The sequence below is a fragment of the Zeugodacus cucurbitae genome, chromosome 3 (genome assembly GCF_028554725.1).
Source record: "Zeugodacus cucurbitae isolate PBARC_wt_2022May chromosome 3, idZeuCucr1.2, whole genome shotgun sequence".
In the NCBI taxonomy this organism is placed as follows: Eukaryota; Metazoa; Arthropoda; class Insecta; order Diptera; family Tephritidae; genus Zeugodacus; species Zeugodacus cucurbitae.
Genome location: NC_071668.1, coordinates 33,632,375 through 33,650,578, shown reverse-complemented (window position 1 = coordinate 33,650,578; position 18,204 = coordinate 33,632,375). Strand labels below are relative to the sequence as shown.

The window sequence follows — 18,204 nt, the reverse complement described above, 5'->3', positions numbered from 1 at the left end:
ACTTGTTAAGGCATCTGCAATTTATGACTCGTTGTTGTCATTGGGAATGTAAAGCCAAATTACACAAGCTGTGCTCATTTATTTAGTTTTACAGAAGACAGATGTAGAAACCAATCACAACTGGAAGGAGTCTTTCGACTTTAAAACTTTGCCAAGCTGGGGTGATTCCACTCATGTTTTGGAGAGACTTTGCCAGTACCTCGACTCCATTGATAACGCTCACACCGTTGGATATGTACATCAGAGCACTATCAACGCACATAGAGCAAAACCTTCTCGTAAGGGTTATTAATTTTCGTGCTTCAACTCGATTTGTTCGGTATGTTCCAGCAACGATCATAAAATACACAACTGCGACTTTTTCAAGGTGCTTAGTGTATCGTAACGCTTTGACCGTGTAAAACAGATGGGGATCTGTATTACCTGTTTGTCAAAGGGACACCAGTTATCGAACTGCGAATCCACGCGTGTAAGATTTGCTTTCGTCAACACCATACTCTGTTACGTTGTGAGATTACGCCAGATTCGACAAATTCTTCTTCGAGATCTGCTGTTCACACACACATGAACAATTCCTCGTCGCTTGACAAGGTTTTATTTCCCAGCAGAGGTTTTATTTCCCGACGCTTCTGGAAATTAAAGTCTTGGTCGTGCTTTGCTTGATTCTTGTTCCCAAGTGAATTTCATAACTGATAAACTTTCACAAAAGCTAATTCTTCTACGCAGCAAACACAACATTAAGTTTCAAAGTATTGGTAAGTCCTCTACCAAGATAAAGTACAAAACTTCTACAAATATTAAGTGGCAAGCGACGATAAACTTCATCATTACATTTTGAAACCAAATAGCACTACAACTAAATTGAGAGTTGTATTCGATGCATCTTGTCGAACAACTACGCAAAAATCGATAAATAACATCCAAATGGTGGGACCTACAATTCAAAGCGATCTTGTAATTAATTTGCTTTGTTTTCATTTACATCGCTTCGCTCTTACTGCAGATACTCGTATTGTTAAAATGTATAGGCCGATACTAATCAGTGAGGAACATCGCAGGTTCCAGTATATTTTGTGGATGAGTTCGCTCTATCAGGATATTCAGACATGTCAACTTAACAATGTTACATACGGAATAGCAGCCGCGTCATATCTTGTTGTTCGTAGTCTACATTACCGCGCGGATCAATATGTGTCTTAATTCGTTGTTGGGTCAGATGTCGTCAAGTCATCATTCTACGTGGACGACCTATTGTGTGAAGCTGACTCACTTGCCGAGCTAGGATAAAACATGAGGTAACAGAGGTGCTAAAATTAGGTGGACTTGAGCTATCAAAATGGCATTCCAACCACCAATGTTTCAGAGTCGATCAAACTGACAAGGATTTAAATCTCGACACTTCTGACACCAATGCTCTTGGTCTTGGTCTCTTCGACCCGCTTGGACTACTAGCACCAGTAATCGATACAGTTAAAATTCTACTTCAGGAGATGTGGTTATTGAAACTCGAATGGGCTGAATCTTTTCCACAAAGTATTTTTTCTCGGCTCCCGAATTTTGTGAAATTTTATCTTAAATATTAAATTTTATAAAATATAATTTATTTGTGCTAAGTGAAATCTAAAGCTAAGTATTTTGTGCTATTTTGCTTCTGTGTGTACTTATATTTTAGTACTACTTTAATTAATTTTCTTAAATTCTTGTGCCGAGTCATTTCAATTATTCATTGTTGTTATAAATTCTTCTTTTATACTTGGCATATTGATTTTGTCGTTTTTCGTTTTTTGTTCACAGCTGCCTGCGTTTAAGTGTTTCAGTGCCTCTCAAACTGCTCACTATATTGGTTGTGATCTTTGGTCATCCATTATTACCTAATTACATTTATTTTATTATTGTATTTCATTTTTTTGTTACGTGTGGCACTAACTAAACAACAGTCACTACTAAAATTGGAACTTTGTGGTGCACAACTACTTTCTCGACTATTCGCAAAAATTAAATTACATTTTCTGATTCTAATTTCGATACTTTTTTTGGACAGATTCGCAGATTGTCCTTCATTGGCTTCAAATGCATTCAAGTACTCTTTCAGTCTTTGTTGGGAACAGAGTATCGGAAATTCAAGATTTGACTCTGGACGCTCGTTGGAGACATGTGCCAACGAATAGCAACCCAGTAGATATTGTATCCAGAGGAAGTACACCATGTGAACTCCTGAGTTTCTATATGAAGATGAACAAAATTGGCCTAATGGAAAAAGTAACAACGTTGACATGGAAATTGTTAACGCTGCAATGAGCAAATTAGTATTTAAAATAATTGTAACCAATAATAATATTCTTGAAGCACTCGATAGATACAGTCTCATACTCGTGAAGTTCGGATTGTCTCATGGATGTTTTCACACTAAATTAAAGAAATTTAATACGGAAATTGTAAATGGACCACTTACTGATGAACTACATCGCGCTTTGCTATGCATTGTTTGGAACACTCAACAACACTTCGCTACAGATATTCGACTATTACGAAGGAATACTATGACAAATGACATATTACGAAATTTGAACGTTCTTGGAAATAACTGCAGGATTTGAACTATTAAAGATGAGAGGAAGACTTGAATTGACCAATCTTCCAGAAAGTCAGAAACACCTTATTTTGCTACCGAGTAAATATGGAATTGTTACACGGTATATTCGATATCTACATATTAAAAACGACCATGCCAGACCTAAAGCGCTGGTCGCTTTAATTCGTTTACAATTTTGGATGCTAGATGTATCGTCCGGTCATGTATTCATTGCGTTACAAACCGAAATTGCTTCAACATATGATGGGTAATGCCCCTATTGAGCGCTTTACCCCATCACGCCCATTCTCTCGTTGTGGCGTCGATTTCCGTGGACCTGTCAATGTCTACATTCGTATCAGGGGCAAGGTACCCTATAAAGCATACATTGCGATATTTGTTTTTTGGACAGCCTTTAGTGCACATCGAAGTCGTCTCCGACTTGTCCACGGAAGCATTTTTGGCATCACTCAAAGAATTGATTGAATGTGTGATTATATTAGTATTGAAAAAATTGGACCAATTTTATAAATATTATATTACTAAATAAAAAAAAACATTGAATTTAATTTTATATAATTAAAATTATCAAAATATTAATATACTATTTGTTTACTAAATTGCATATAACTACTCAAATCAAGTGAATAAATACAATGTATGAGCGCGAGTTAGGGCCGGAAAAAACTTCCAAAATGTTTTTCTCGCGTTGATCAGCGTTACGCTCGGTTTCCACTCTGCGCTACCTGTGTGATTTCGTATAAAAATGTATGCGCACAGCTTTGAAGCTTATTTCTCGCATTCATCAGCGGATGCTCCCGCTTCACTCATTTTTTTATACACACGCACGCATGTCTAGATATGTACGCACATATCGAGAGTTTTTGTCACTCCTTTTGTGAGACTTCTTCGCATGTGCAAGTATATGGACATTTATGCCAATTATTAACATACGTTAAATCAATGTACCTAATTAAATTTTTTATTAATTAAATAATTCAGTATATTGCTAACCAACAAGGCTACGAGTCTTTATTTGTTTTGTCATCTTCAATTTAATTGCACAGCCCAAAATTCCATTTAAGTTATTGTTGTTTCGTTGTCTCGGGAAAAACTCTTCTTGAACCTTCATTTATTATTATCAATCAACCTAAGTCCACAAAATTTTTTAAATTTTGAAGTAATGGTTAAATTTTTATATTTTTTCCAAAAGAACATTACTGGCGTTATAATATTAGGTTGTCAAATATCTTCCTTACGCTGTTTAGCTTTTTGTGCTTGCTTTATAAAAAGTGTTAAAGTGATCGGATTTAGTTCAAATATGCGCCGTTTCGTTCGATAATCTGTTTCCATCTAGACGACAACTTTAAAATACCCCTCGTAGAAGCCTCCTCCTTATTTGCGCAGAACTCGGACAGCCTCCTTTCACAATGCGATGTATATGGTGAAGTCATATGTAGAAGTTCACGTAAGTGAGGAAAGTTTCTGACTTCCATTCACTTGGGAGTGGCCATGCGATTCTTTTGCATGTGGCTCAAGCAGCTCACGACTTCCGGTCTTAGACCAAGTATCCTCTGGGTAGCCAACAGACATCCGTTTGGAGGCGAGCTACCATATAAAAACGAATAACCAATGAACAGGAAGCAACAGCCTCGGATAAGGTATCCCAATTTTGATGACGACCACTGCAGACGTATTAAGAACTAAGATTTACGGGCATGTACCGGGAATGTCCGGACCCTTAATTGGGAAGGTACCCCTGCCCAGCTGGTAGATGTCCTCGTAAAGAGTAAAGGCTGACATCACCGCCGTCCAAGAAATGCGATGAACAGGACAAGGACAGAAGAAGGTGGGTCCTTGTGACATCTTCTACAGCGGCCATATAAAGGAGCGCAAATTCGGTGTGGCATTCGTGGTGGGAGAGATACTCCGTCGTCAAGTCCTGACATTCACTCCGTTGGATGAACGTCTAGCCACAATATACATTAAAACGAGGTTCTTCAACATATGCCTTATTTGCGCCCACGCCCCGATGGAAGAAAGGGACGATGTGATAAAAGATACCTTCTATGAGCGCCTATAACGTACCTATGAGCGCTGCCACCGCCACAATGTCAAAATCGTGCTTGGCGATTTCAACGCTAGGGTGGGTAAAGAAGGTGACTTTGGCACAGCAGTCGGAAATTTCAGAAAAATTCAGAGCATCGGCAAAGTAGTGGCAAATATGCAACAGAGTTCCGGTACTGCTGCGGTTATTAAGTAGTTCGAACGCACCCCTACATTCGCCCTGAGTAACGTAGGCTACATTTGTAGCTAGGTGTCCTAAATCGTTTTTCGTTGCATGCGCTTTGCAAACTATTGATGATAGAACAAATGAATGTTATACAAGAATGTAGCATATCAATATCTAGAAAAACTTTGCGATATTATAAGTCCAACTATAACTAACTATTGGGGGATGGGGTCATATGTAGAAGTTCACGCAAGTGAGGAAAGTTTCTGATTGCCATTCACTTGGGAGTGGCCAGGAACGATTCTTTTGCATATGACTCAAGCAGCTCACGACTTCCGGTTTTAGACCAAGTATCCCCTGGGTAGCTAACAGACATCCGTTTGGAGGCGAGCTAAAGTGAGAAGGCGAAGCCCGCTTGTGCGGTTGTGCGTAGGGCTTGGGACCCACCACATAAAAAAATCTCCCCAATGAAAACAAACACCGAGCCTCGGATGAGAAACCCCCCTTTTGATGACGACCCCTGCAAACGTACTAAGGATCATGATTTGAGGGCATGCACCTGGAATGTCCGGACTCTTAATTGGGAAGGTGCCTCTGCCCAGCTGGTTGATGTCCTCATACAACTAAAGGCTGACATCACCGCCGTCCAAGAAGTGCGATGGACGGGACAAGGACGGAAGAAGGTGGGTCCTTGTGACATCTACTACAGCGGCCATATAAAGGAGCGCAAATTCGGTGTTGGATTTGTGGTGGGAGAGAGACTACGTCGCCGAGTCCTGGCATTCACCCCGGTGGATGAACGTCTTGCCATAATCCGCATCAAAGCGAGGTTCTTCAACATATCGCTGATTTGCGCCCACGCCCCAACGGAAGAGAAGGACGATGTGACCAAAGATGCTTTCTATGAGCGCCTAGAACGCACCTATGAGCGCTGCCCCCGCCACGATGTCAAAATCGTGCTTGGCGATTTTAACGCCAGGGTGGGTAAAGAAGGTGTCTTTGGCACAACAGTCGGAAAATTCAGCCTCCATGACGAAACATCGCCAAACGGCCTGAGGCTGATCGACTTCGCTGGGGCCCGAAATATGGTTGTCTGTAGTACCAGATTCCAGCATAAAAAAATTCATCAAGCAACGTGGCTGTCCCCTGATCGAAACACGCGCAATCAAATCGATCACGTTGTGATAGACGGAAGACATGTCTCCAGTGTTTTAGACGTGCGTACGCTCCGAGGACCAAACATTGACTCGGACCATTATCTAGTAGCAGCAAAGATACGCACTCGCCTCTGTGCAGCAAAGAACGCCCGTCAACAAACACAAGGAAGGTTCGACGTCGAAAAGCTGCAATCACAACCGACAGCCGAACGATTTTCTACTCGACTTGCACTCCTGCTCTCTGATCTCGATCAGCATCTCGATATAAGGGAGCTGTGGAACGGCATCTCAAACTCATTGCATACCGCTGCAGCCGAAACAATTGGTCTCCGGCAACGCCAAAAAACCAGTTGGTACGATGAGAATTGTCGTTCCGCAGTGGAGAGAAAACAGACTGCCTACCTCGCAACGTTGCGATCGACCACAACACGTTCGGGGTGGGATAGATATCGAGAACTGAAGAGGGAAGCGAGACGCATTTGCAGACGTAAAAAGAAAGAGGCCGAAATGCGTGAGTATGAAAAGCTTGAAAAGCTGGCCGACATGGGTAATGCTCGAAAATTTTATGAAAAGATGAGGCGATTAACAGAAGGTTTCAAGACCGGAGCATTATCATGTAGGGACCGAGAAGGTAATCTGGTAACGGATGTCCAGAGCACACTGGGATTATGGAGGGAACACTTCTCCGACCTGCTCAATGGCAGTGAAAGTACAACACCAGGAGATGGCGAACCCGATTCCCCAATCGATGACGATGGAATAGATGTTCCATTACCCGACCATGAAGAAATTCGAATAGCAATTGCCCGCTTGAAGAACAACAAAGCGGCGGGGGCCGATGGATTACCGGCCGAGCTATTCAAATACGGCGGCGAAGAACTGATAAGGTGCATGCATCAGCTTCTTTGTAGAATATGGTCGGAAGAAAGCATGCCTGACGATTGGAATCTTAGTGTGCTCTGCCCAATCCATAAGAAGGGAGACCCCACAATCTGCGCCAACTACCGTGGTATAAGTCTCCTCAATATCGCATATAAGGTTTTGTCGAGCGTATTGTGTGAAAGACTAAAGCCCACCGTCAACGAACTGATTGGACCTTATCAGTGTGGCTTTAGACCTGGAAAATCCACAATGGACCAGATATTCACCATGCGCCAAATCTTGGAAAAGACCCGAGAGAGAAGAATCGATACTCACCATCTTTTTATCGATTTTAAAGCTGCCTTCGATAGCACGAAAAGGAGCTGCCTTTATGCCGCGATGTCTGAATTTGGTATCCCTGCAAAACTAATACGGCTATGTAAGCTGACGTTGAGCAACACCAAAAGCTCCGTCAGGATCGGGAAGGACCTCTCCGAGCCGTTCGATACCAAACGAGGCTTCAGACAGGGTGACTCACTATCGTGCGACTTCTTCAATCTATTGCTGGAAAAAATAATACGAGCTGCAGAACTAAATAGAGAGGGTACAATCTTCTACAAGAGTGTACAGCTCCTGGCGTATGCCGATGATATTGATATCATCGGAAGCAACAACCGCGCCGTTTGTTCTGCGTTTTCCAGACTAGATAAAGAAGCGAAGCGTATGGGTCTGGTGGTGAATGAGGACAAGACGAAATATCTCCTGTCATCAAACAAACAGTCGGCGCACTCGCGTCTTGGCTCCCACGTCACTGTTGACAGTCATAACTTTGAAGTTGTAGATAATTTCGTTTATCTGGGAACCAGCATTAACAACACCAACAATGTCAGCCTTGAAATCCAACGCAGAATCACTCTTGCCAACAGGTGCTACTTTGGACTGAGTAGGCAATTGAAAAGTAAAGTCCTCTCTCGACGAACCAAAATCAAACTCTATAAGTCGCTCATTATTCCCGTCCTGATGTATGGCGCTGAAGCGTGGACGATGACAACATCCGATGAGACGACTCTTGGGGTTTTCGAGAGAAAGGTTTTGCGCAAGATTTTTGGTCCTCTAAACATTGGCAACGGCGAATACCGCAGGCGATGGAACGATGAGCTGTACGATTTATACGACGACATTGACATAGTTCAGCGAATAAAAAGACAGCGGCTACGCTGGCTAGGTCATGTTGTACGGATGGAAGAAAACACTCCAGCTCTGAAAGTATTCGATGCAGTACCCGCTGGAGGAAGCCGCGGAAGAGGACGACCTCCACTCCGGTGGAAAGACCAAGTGCAAAGTGACCTGGCTTCACTTGGTGTTTCCAGTTGGCGCCAAAAAGCAAAAAGGAGGAATGAGTGGCGCGCTCTGGTGGATTCGGCTATAATCGCTTAAAGCGGTTCCTACGCCAAATATATATATATATATATAACTAACTATTACTTATATTTATGTAATTTTTACATTTTAAAAGTTGACTGAAATACGGACTAAAATTAGACCATGTACAGAAACAGAAAACAGATAACCATTTAGGAGAACGTAAAACGTTTATAACGAACAAGCAAAATGTTTGGATTGAGTACCTTAAATAACGAACATCGGGGTTTTGTAGGTACTCGGTTTAACGAACACTATGGAGAGGACATACATATATAGAAATAGTTAAAAATCTAATAAAAGCAAAACATTCCTGGCTGTCAATCCCGGCTTGATGTTGTTGTATGTGATCCATTTTTCGTCGCCAGTCACCATCTGTTTCAGCAGCAAATCGCAGGGGTTGCTTCGGTCCAGAAGGTTTTTCATGCGGCACCCAAACATCAAGTTTTTTTGTGTATCCAGCCTTCTTCAGATGGTTTAAATGGTTTGGTTACTAACCCCCATCTCCTGGGCGATGTCACGAGATGTCATATGCCGGTCTAGCACCATATTTTCCATGATTAGATCGATATTCGTCGTCACAGGTCTTTCGCCGGATGGCTTATGCATAGTATCGTTTTCACCCGCTCTGAATAGTCGAAACCACTCCTCCACAGTTCGAAATGATAGAGTAACATAAACACCATTAATCTGACGGAACCTGAAACCTCGTTTGGTATCGAACGGTTCGGATAGGTCCTTCCCGATTCTGACGGAGCTTTTGGTGTTGCTCAATGTTAGCAACGTTGCGTCTTTTTTCTCTCCGCTGCTAGACGGCAATCTTAATCGTACCAACTCGTGTTTTGCCGTTGACGAAATCCAATTGTTTTGGCAGCAGCGCTATGTAGTGAGTTGAGATGTCGTTCAGGACATTCCCATATATATAGATGCTGATGAGCTTTCAGAGAGGAGGAGTGCAAGCCGAGTAGAAAATTGCTTGGCTATCAATTGAGATTGCAGCTTTTCGACTTCGAACCTTCCTTGTGTTTGTTGACGGACGTTCTTTTCTGTACGTGCGTATATTGGCTGCTACCAGATAATGGTCCGAGTCTATATTTGGTCCTCGGAGCCGTTGAACATCTAAAATAATGGAGACATGTCCTCCGTCTATCACAAGATGATCGATTTAGTTGCGCCTGTTCCGATCAGGAAACAGCCATGTTGCCTGATGAATTTTCTTGTACCGGAATCTGGTACTACAGACGATCATATTTCGGGCCCCAACGAAGTCGATCAGCCTCAGTTCGTTTGACGATGTTTCGTCGTAGAGACTGAATTTTCCGACTGTTGTCCCAAAGACACCTTCTTTACCCACCTAGCGTTGAAATCGCCAGAACTATTTTGACATCATGACCGGAGCAGCGCTCTTAGGTGCGTTCTAGACGCTCATAGAAAGCATCTTTTGTCACATCGTCCTTATCTTCTGTCAGGGCGTGATATGTTAAAAACCCCGCTGTTATGCGGATTATGGCTAGATGTCCATCCACAAATGCCCACCTTCTTCCGTCCTTGACCCGTCCATCCATTTAGTCTAATGAGGACATCAACCAACTGGACAGAGCCACCTTCCCAATTAAAGGACCGAACATTCCAGGGGCATTCAAATCATGATCCTTAAAACGTTTGCAGGGGTCGTCATCACAAGAGGGGTTTCTCATCCGAGGCTGTCATCGATCTTTCATTGGGTGATTCGTTTTTATGTGGTGGGTCCCAAACCCTACACACAACCGCTACAACACAACTGTTTGTTGGCTACCCAGACGATACTTGGTCTAAAACCGGAAGTCATGAGCTGCTTGTAATTTAAAACGGTTGATAAAACTATGAGTACCCTATGAATGCAATGACTAAAATTAGTATTCCTTTGTTTTGGTAATGGGTACATTGCATTAAAAAAATTAATTCAAAAATTGTACATTTGAATTATAAGTTACAAAAACTATTAGTTGCTAAATATGCACAATAAATCGGTCTGAAACAAAGGGGTCTTTCTGCACTTCTCTTATTATTTTAGTCTATTCGCGTGCTGTGGCCTGGTCTTAGCGCGCTCTCTACTCCTTTATTTTTTTATAACTTTGTCACACATTCTGGATTGTGACCTTGCTCCTGGAATATTTTTCTGCATTTTTGCTATACAATAATCCATTTAAATTATAAATTTTCCAAAGTCAACACTTATTTCTGCATATTTTGACTTTTCACGGACACACAATATTCCCCACATTCAAATAAGAATATTAGACGTCATAGTACATAAAAAAGAATAATTCAATTTAAGAATAAAATTCACTCAAAACTTATTTCATTTATTAATTAACACATCATAAATAAAAACCAAACATTTCATTGCACTTAAATATTTTGATTTTTTTAAATCATAAATTTCAGGTGTACACCAGACAAGGTGTTAGTGCCATTGGAAATGTTCTCATAACCCGAATTTTCTATCGTTGTCATTATGAATTATAAAATGTTAACAAAACAAACAAAACCACTAATCGTTGACAATCACTAAGCAATAATAGCATGACTGCCAATTACAAACATACATATTGTTAAATTTCGTGCACACTCGTGTGAGACTCGATCAAAATCAAAATAACGATCGGGTTAGAGTTCCAGATCGTTCACAAACGAGTGTCAATTCTGCACACTGTTAAAACAAACATATATGCTTGTGGTTCGAGTGTCGCGAAAGGCTCGTTCGTTTTGAACTCGTCTCCTAGCAGTCAATACATGTATTCATATAGAAAAGTTTGATTAAACAAAATCAGACTGGACATTCGAGTGTGCACGAAAATTATATACCCGTTGCAGCTCTCTAATATGTACAATATTAAAAAATAATAATAATATAATAATAATGTTCACATGTTATACATATAGCATAAAAATATATCTGTTGTATATTAGTAAGTAAGTCATAGGTTTTTAATTATGGCAGCGTACTATTCTCGTCTCTTGCCACATCTTTGAGAGTTGTTTCCGATCAATACCCCGTTTTCCTTCAATTTCCATGGATAATTAATTGTAGGAGCTCGTAGTTAGGGTTCCTCAGAACATGTCCTAGGTGGGCTGCTCACTCACTGTTTGTGACTCTATCTGTCCATGGAATTTTTAAGATTTTTCTAAGAAGCCATGACTCAAAAGACTGGGCTGTTGATATTTTTTATTTTCAGAGTTTATGTTTCCATGGCGTAGAGAATCACTGACCAAACATAGCATTTTAACAAACGTATTTTGGTTGTGATGTTAAGTCAAGACCCACATAAAATGATTCTGTGTTTGAGAAAAGTTCCAATTTTTAACCCTTTCAATGGGCATATTGTTAATCATAAGTTGCGTGTCATTGTATATGTTTTGTGGATCAAACTATCAGCTACAAGTGTGTATTCATCAGCATAATGTATGTTATCGATGGAAATAGCATTCACTTTCACATCTTGATCAATACTGGTTTCCAATTCTTGAATTATTACTTCCGAATATATGTTAAATAACAAAGGTGACAGAATGCATCTTTGTCTTACACCTCGTGAAATAGATATTTCACCATTGATGCTGACATGGGCAGTTTTCTCTATGGAACATATAATTTCCACAACTTCTTTCACCTTTTCTATACATTCTGGCGTGAATGACTTTAAGGAATATCTTGAGAGCATGTGACATTCGATTAATTAGTTTGTATTTACTACAATGTTTCGCATTATTTTTCTTATGAATGTCGATTTCAACCAGTCTTTTGGATATTTGCCATTATCATAAATGCCATTTATTAACTTTAAAATTTCAGCTGGATCCTCATGCGGACCTGTTGCTTTGTAATTCATTGAATGCATAGCTCTCTCTATTTCGTCTTTCGTAATATTATTGCCAGTTGGTCTATGATGGAGATGAAGATTCTGGTTCAATCTACCGTCATCCGAAAAAACTTTTTAAAATATTTCTTCCATATACTTTTCATTTAATTTATGTCGTATACTATCTCATTGTTTTGATTTATAAGGATTGGGGGCGTTTTTTTTCCTGTTGTATCCCTGCTACTTCTTTCAATTTTTAGTGAAAATGAAAGGTATTGACATTTTTTATTGAGGAACAAAAGCGATTATTGATCATGATATAATCTATTTCATTTCTGATGGTTTTATCAGAAGCGTCAGATGGAATTAGTCGATCTCCTCTCTCATTTCTATCACCTAAGCCGTATTTGCCTGCGACTCCTTCGACTTTTTCTCTTCCGACTTTTGCGTTAAAATCGTCTTGAATTATATTTATTTCTTGTGGTTTTGTTAACATTAGTATTCAGCGGTTTTGTAAATAATTATAACAACATTTCCCTATCAGATTTGGGTACAAATCCGATGACAGATTTTGAAATGTGTTCTTTAACTAGAATATGAAGTAGTGTAGAATGCGCATCTCGTACAACGTACACGTTGTATGGCGGGTCATACTGGTACAACCCGCTAGTTTGCTGTTAAGTTCGCAGAAAATGTGCTCATTTCGCTGTTAACTTTACAGAAAATTCAATACACAGAAGCCATTACTGTAGCCGAATGACTCCTCGTTTCCTTGCTTCGTTTCTCACATCTTTACACGTAAAACAAAAAAAAATCATAAAATGATGGATATGAGGGAATATAAATAAACGTACATATGTATGTGATATTATATATATGTCTACTGTAAAATTAAATTTATACATAAATATGTATTAATAGTTATAATCATAATTTTATAGTCATTGCGACAAAAACGAAAACAAACATATAGTTTATTATAAATTTTATATAAATTAATTAATTGTTTCAATTTTAAATAAAAAATAAAATATTAATATCTATTGACCAGCAATAATTTTTAATTTTCTTTGTTTCAAACTTCCTTTTTGCACAGCCCAAATGCAGTGTTTTCTTAAAAGTATTAATAACATAAAATATAAAATTTCTAGTCAATGGTTACAAATTTGTTTGAATTATCTTTTAATACTTCTTCGACGATTAGAAGAGCAGATTTTAATGATAATTTCATTCCATCTAAAAAATATAACCTTTTTTTCCGTCGACAAATTTAACTCCCTCTAAGTAGCATAAGAATAATTAAATAAATTTATGTAGTTCTTTGTTGAGTTGAATAGCAGACCGATAACAATTATCTGAGTTTAATGATCCACTATTCATGCTGTCAAAATTTTTGAAAATTTCAATTCAGCCGTTGATAAAGCTACCGCTTGTGGACTTTGCTTGAAATCCGATGTATCGCAAATAGTTTTAATAGCAGCTTCAACTGTTTTGCTAAACACTTGCGTTGCAAATTTAACTCGCATTTTTTCAAATGAGTTTGGAAATATGTGTTGTCTAGTCAACTTTGGGCACATTTTGGTATTGTAGTTTTCCTCTCGTTCCAGTGCCATCGGGCGTTTTTAGGTCACACTTCAGCAATCCATTCCGTAACGACTTAATCAAATGTGGGAAATCAAACATACAGTAAATGTTTTCCCTTCAAAATTAAAATAAGGCTTTCTGTACTAACCCCAAAATTAGAAAAAGCATTTGCGATTAGACGATCCCTGATCGCAAACTAGTACATTTATATTTGTGCCAAAGCTACTTATCATTCTCAGAATTTCTTTAATAATTCCACATAAAATATTTGAGGTTAATCCGTTCTCAGAAACAAAATAATTTAAAATTGAACTCCAATTAAAGAACATAGATTTCAGCATAAAAACGCATACCTGCTTACCAATTTTATTTGTTCTCTCGAAGTCTGTACATTCAAATCCGTCAATCAAATCCAGGTTTGAATTATATTTTAATTCATTTCGAATTGCCATTTCGTACATCAAAAGTACCAAGTGATTTTCATTTTATTCTTTTAATTCTAAACATATACTCTAGATGGAATCGAAGGCGACATTTTTGATACCAAGTTGAAGGAATTTTATTGGAGCCCACCGATTTAAAGTGCTTATGTGTGGCAAATTTAAATTTAATTTATTCCTTAGAAAGGAATAAGTTGACTGTGAAATATAAAATATATTTTGTGCCAAATATTTCACATCATCAGAATATTCCTTTGACCTCGTGCTTACCAGCAGCTTGCAAAATGTTTTGGACTCAGAACTTATATTTTTTAAAGAGTCAATTGAGTTTTGCAACATCCTTAAATTTGCCTTTCTAGATTTCAAAACAGGGAGTTCCTTAGTTCTCAGCTTTGCTTTGATTTTACTAAATTTCTTTAATAAATCGCTGTATTTTTTTCTATAAAAATTAGATATTCTTGTATTTTTTTCACAGTTATTGCACATAACATCATCCCAGTGGGGTCGCTTCAAGGGAATATCTGGTTCCCCCAGGTCTTCATCAGAAAATAAATGATCTTCATCCAAATTTAATGTTGGAATTGCATAATTTTTTAAAAAAATTTTGGCGCCCCAAATTTGACCGAAAATAAGATCGGCAGCGGAAATTTAAATAATTTTAAATTATGCCAGTATCTTTTTGATTTTTGGCAACTGCGCACACAACATTTAATTCCCGACCTTGCACAATTTTTATTTGTCCTTGTAGTATTTTGAATTGCGGCCATACCGTTGCAATTTCAATGTAAATACAAAAACAGACTTGATCGCAAATACAAACCATTGCTTCTTTCAAAAAGCCAACAACAAAAAACACGACATAGGCAACAAGAATTTACGAATAGGCGCGACGTTCCAAAAGTTCAACTTCATGCATATTTTCGCAATGTAAAGAATATGAAATTTAACATAATTCCGTTGTTCAAGTTCTGCTAACCAAATTCCCCCTGTTGCTTACCGCCCGCACCCGAAACTGAAATTTTGTCATTTTACTTCATATTCTTTGCTAGAATATAATGCCTACATCGTTGAGGTGTTTTTAGTTTAATTGCCAGAGAAGAATAACTTTGCATTTTGTGAAATAAATTCCCCACAATCTGGACACAATTATGATGTTTAAAGTTTGTTTTGTTCAAAGTGTATTCAACAAAGTGAACTAAGTATATGACATTTATGTTTTTTACCCAAATTTGACATGTTTGTTGCCATTGATTTCACACTTACATTTATTCAAAAATTAAAATTTTGAAATTCAAAAGTAAAAAAATTTCAAACCAAAAAAAAATATTTTTTAATGTTTTGTGCTCCAACTGACAAATTGCAAACACTTTTATCAATATATATTATATTGTTCAAGATAAAAAAGACGGGTTAATGTAAACAAATACATGAATTTTTTACAATTTATTGTCAAAAAACGGGTATGTCAAATATTTAGTTCACTTTGTTGAATACACTTTGGTTTTGTTTTACCTCCGAGGACTCTTAGCACCCTCGATATGCCGGAGACTGAGGGCCTTTGGTGTGGCTGTATTATCATTATCATATCGAGCCTTTACCGCCTTTTTAGCGTAAGCGACAAAAACCAAACATTACAGGAGAAGGTTTTTTTTAAATACTTTTAACCATTAACGTGGTAGTAATTTAAAATTTCTCATACATTAATGCTTTTCAGACATTTACATATATAATTGAAAAAAAAAAATTATAAAATTTAAATTTTTGTCGCTTACGCTGAAATGGCGGTAAAGGCTCGATATGATATGCCGGGAAGTATACTTCGGTGGTTTCCCCTTGCCTATTGAAGAGTTTAATGTTTTCCATTCATACACATTTATGAAGCGAACCGCTTGATGCAAGTATATACGGCGGCTTTCAGCCATACTTATAGTAACAGACGCTGATACGTTGTGGATTGCTTTTAGGTTCGATATTCACCATCGACCTTACCGGCATTGGTGGCCCTGCTGGTAGCTACGCTATCGCCAGCGTCGCTCTTTGGATTAATATATCTACTGAGCCCCTCAACACGTCAGATAACAAATCACCGAGGGGAATACCTTTCGTTTTTACATAATTGTGTTAATATCATTAATAAAAAATGTACAGTAATTATACTTTGTGCCTGAAATTCGCGAAATATACAGTGGAACTTCTATAAGTCGAAAATCTCCATAACTCGAACTTTTGAATTAGCAATAGCGTTTAGAAATCAAATTTCATACAAATTTCCTTCCATAACTCGAAGTTCTCCATAACTCGAACTCTTGAATTGGCAATAGATGTCAAATTTCATACAAATTCCCTTTCATTATTCGAATTTTTCGACCAAGACATTGACAGTGACTCATTCTAAAATGACGCCGAAAACAAAAATAAACAATGATTTTAATGATCCGGGAGTATAGCTTTTCAAACTTCTTGAGTCCGGTCCCACAACTCATATACCCCCTAGGAGGATTAGGGTACTTCGCCTGCTTCTCCTTCGCATGAACCAGTGGCGAACGCAGGAAAAAAATTTGGGGGTGGTTTTAGGTAAATAGACAATGTTTCATTATTTTATTTACAAATTGAAGTCTAATCTTCTTTTATTTTGGGCCATAACATTTTAAATCTCTTCCTCCGTCACGTCTATATCTCTATGGATATTCAAGAGAGCCATTCCGTTCAGGCGTGTTTCTCCAGTTTTATTTCTTAAATATGTTTTAAGCCTGCGAAGTGAGGAAAACGAGCGTTCACTTGAAGCGATAGATATAGGGATTGTTGCTCCAATCTTTAAAAAACGATGCACTGTTTTGAAAATTTTAATTTGAAAAACAAATAATAAGTAAAGTTGTGTATCTAATTCAGACCAGTTTTTTCTGGTTGTTTTTATTAAAAATATAGACATTTTAATTAAGGCACTCAAGTATTTTTTTTTGCAAATAGCATAATTTTTATACTCTCGCAACAAAGTTGCTAGAGAGTATTATAGTTTTGTTCACATAACGGTTGTTTGTAACACCCAAAACTAAACGAGTTAGATATAGGGTTATATATACCAAAGTGATCAGGGTGAAGAGTGGAGTTCAAATCCGAATGTCTGTCAGTCTGTGCAAGCTGTAACTTGAGTAAATCACCACTGCCACGCCCACAAAATGGCAAAAACCGAAAACAAATAAAGTGCCATAACTAAGCCATAAATAAAGCTATGGAAATAAAATTTGGTATGAAGGATCGCACTATGAAGGGGCATATTTGGATGTAATTTTTTTGGGGAAGCGGACGTGGCCCCGCCCCCTACTAAGTTTTTTTTACATATCTCGGAAACCCATAGAGGTATATAAACCAAACTTTCTGCAGTCGTTTTTTCTAGCCACTTCTTAATACAGTTCAAAAATGAAAGAAATCGGATAATAACCACGCCCACCTCCCATTAGGTTTAGGTTGAAATTTACTAAAAGTGGGTTAACTCACTAACGAAAAACGTCAGAAACACTAAATTAAACATAAGAAATGGCAGATGAAAGCTGCGCTCAGATTTTTTTACAAAATGAAAAATGGGCGTGGCGTCGCCCACTTATGGGTCAAAAACCATATCTCAAGAACTACTCGATCGATATCAATAAAACTTGGTTTGTAATAGTTTCCTTACATCCCAATGATATGTTATGAAAATAGGTCAAATCGCTTCACAACCACGCCTACTTCCTATATACCAAAACTTTGAAGACGATCTGAATCGTTAACTTTACAATATATAAAGTAAGCAGTAGTGAAGATATCGATGCAGAACTTTGCACAAATACTACCTTTATAGTGTGGCAGCCCCATTCTAAAAATCGCCGAAATCGGACCATAGGTTTTCAAGGCCCCATATATCGAACACGAGGACCTCGGTGCTTCTAACCTAATATTATGGTTTCCAACTTTCAATGGACTTTATACAATATATATGACGAATATGTGGGTCAAATTGAATATTATATAATATTAATAAAGTTAAATAAATAAATTGCGAGAGTATAAGATGTTCGGATACACCCGAACTTAGCCCTTCCTTACTTGTTATACT

General features: G+C 38.2%; 1 protein-coding gene across 3 annotated transcripts in view; it reads right to left on the bottom strand.

Moving 5' to 3' along the window:
* Positions 1-18,204, bottom strand: part of LOC105220469 (electroneutral sodium bicarbonate exchanger 1) — a 268,022-nt gene that overhangs the window by 72,020 nt on the left and 177,798 nt on the right. The gene's annotated exons all lie outside the window — the stretch shown is intronic.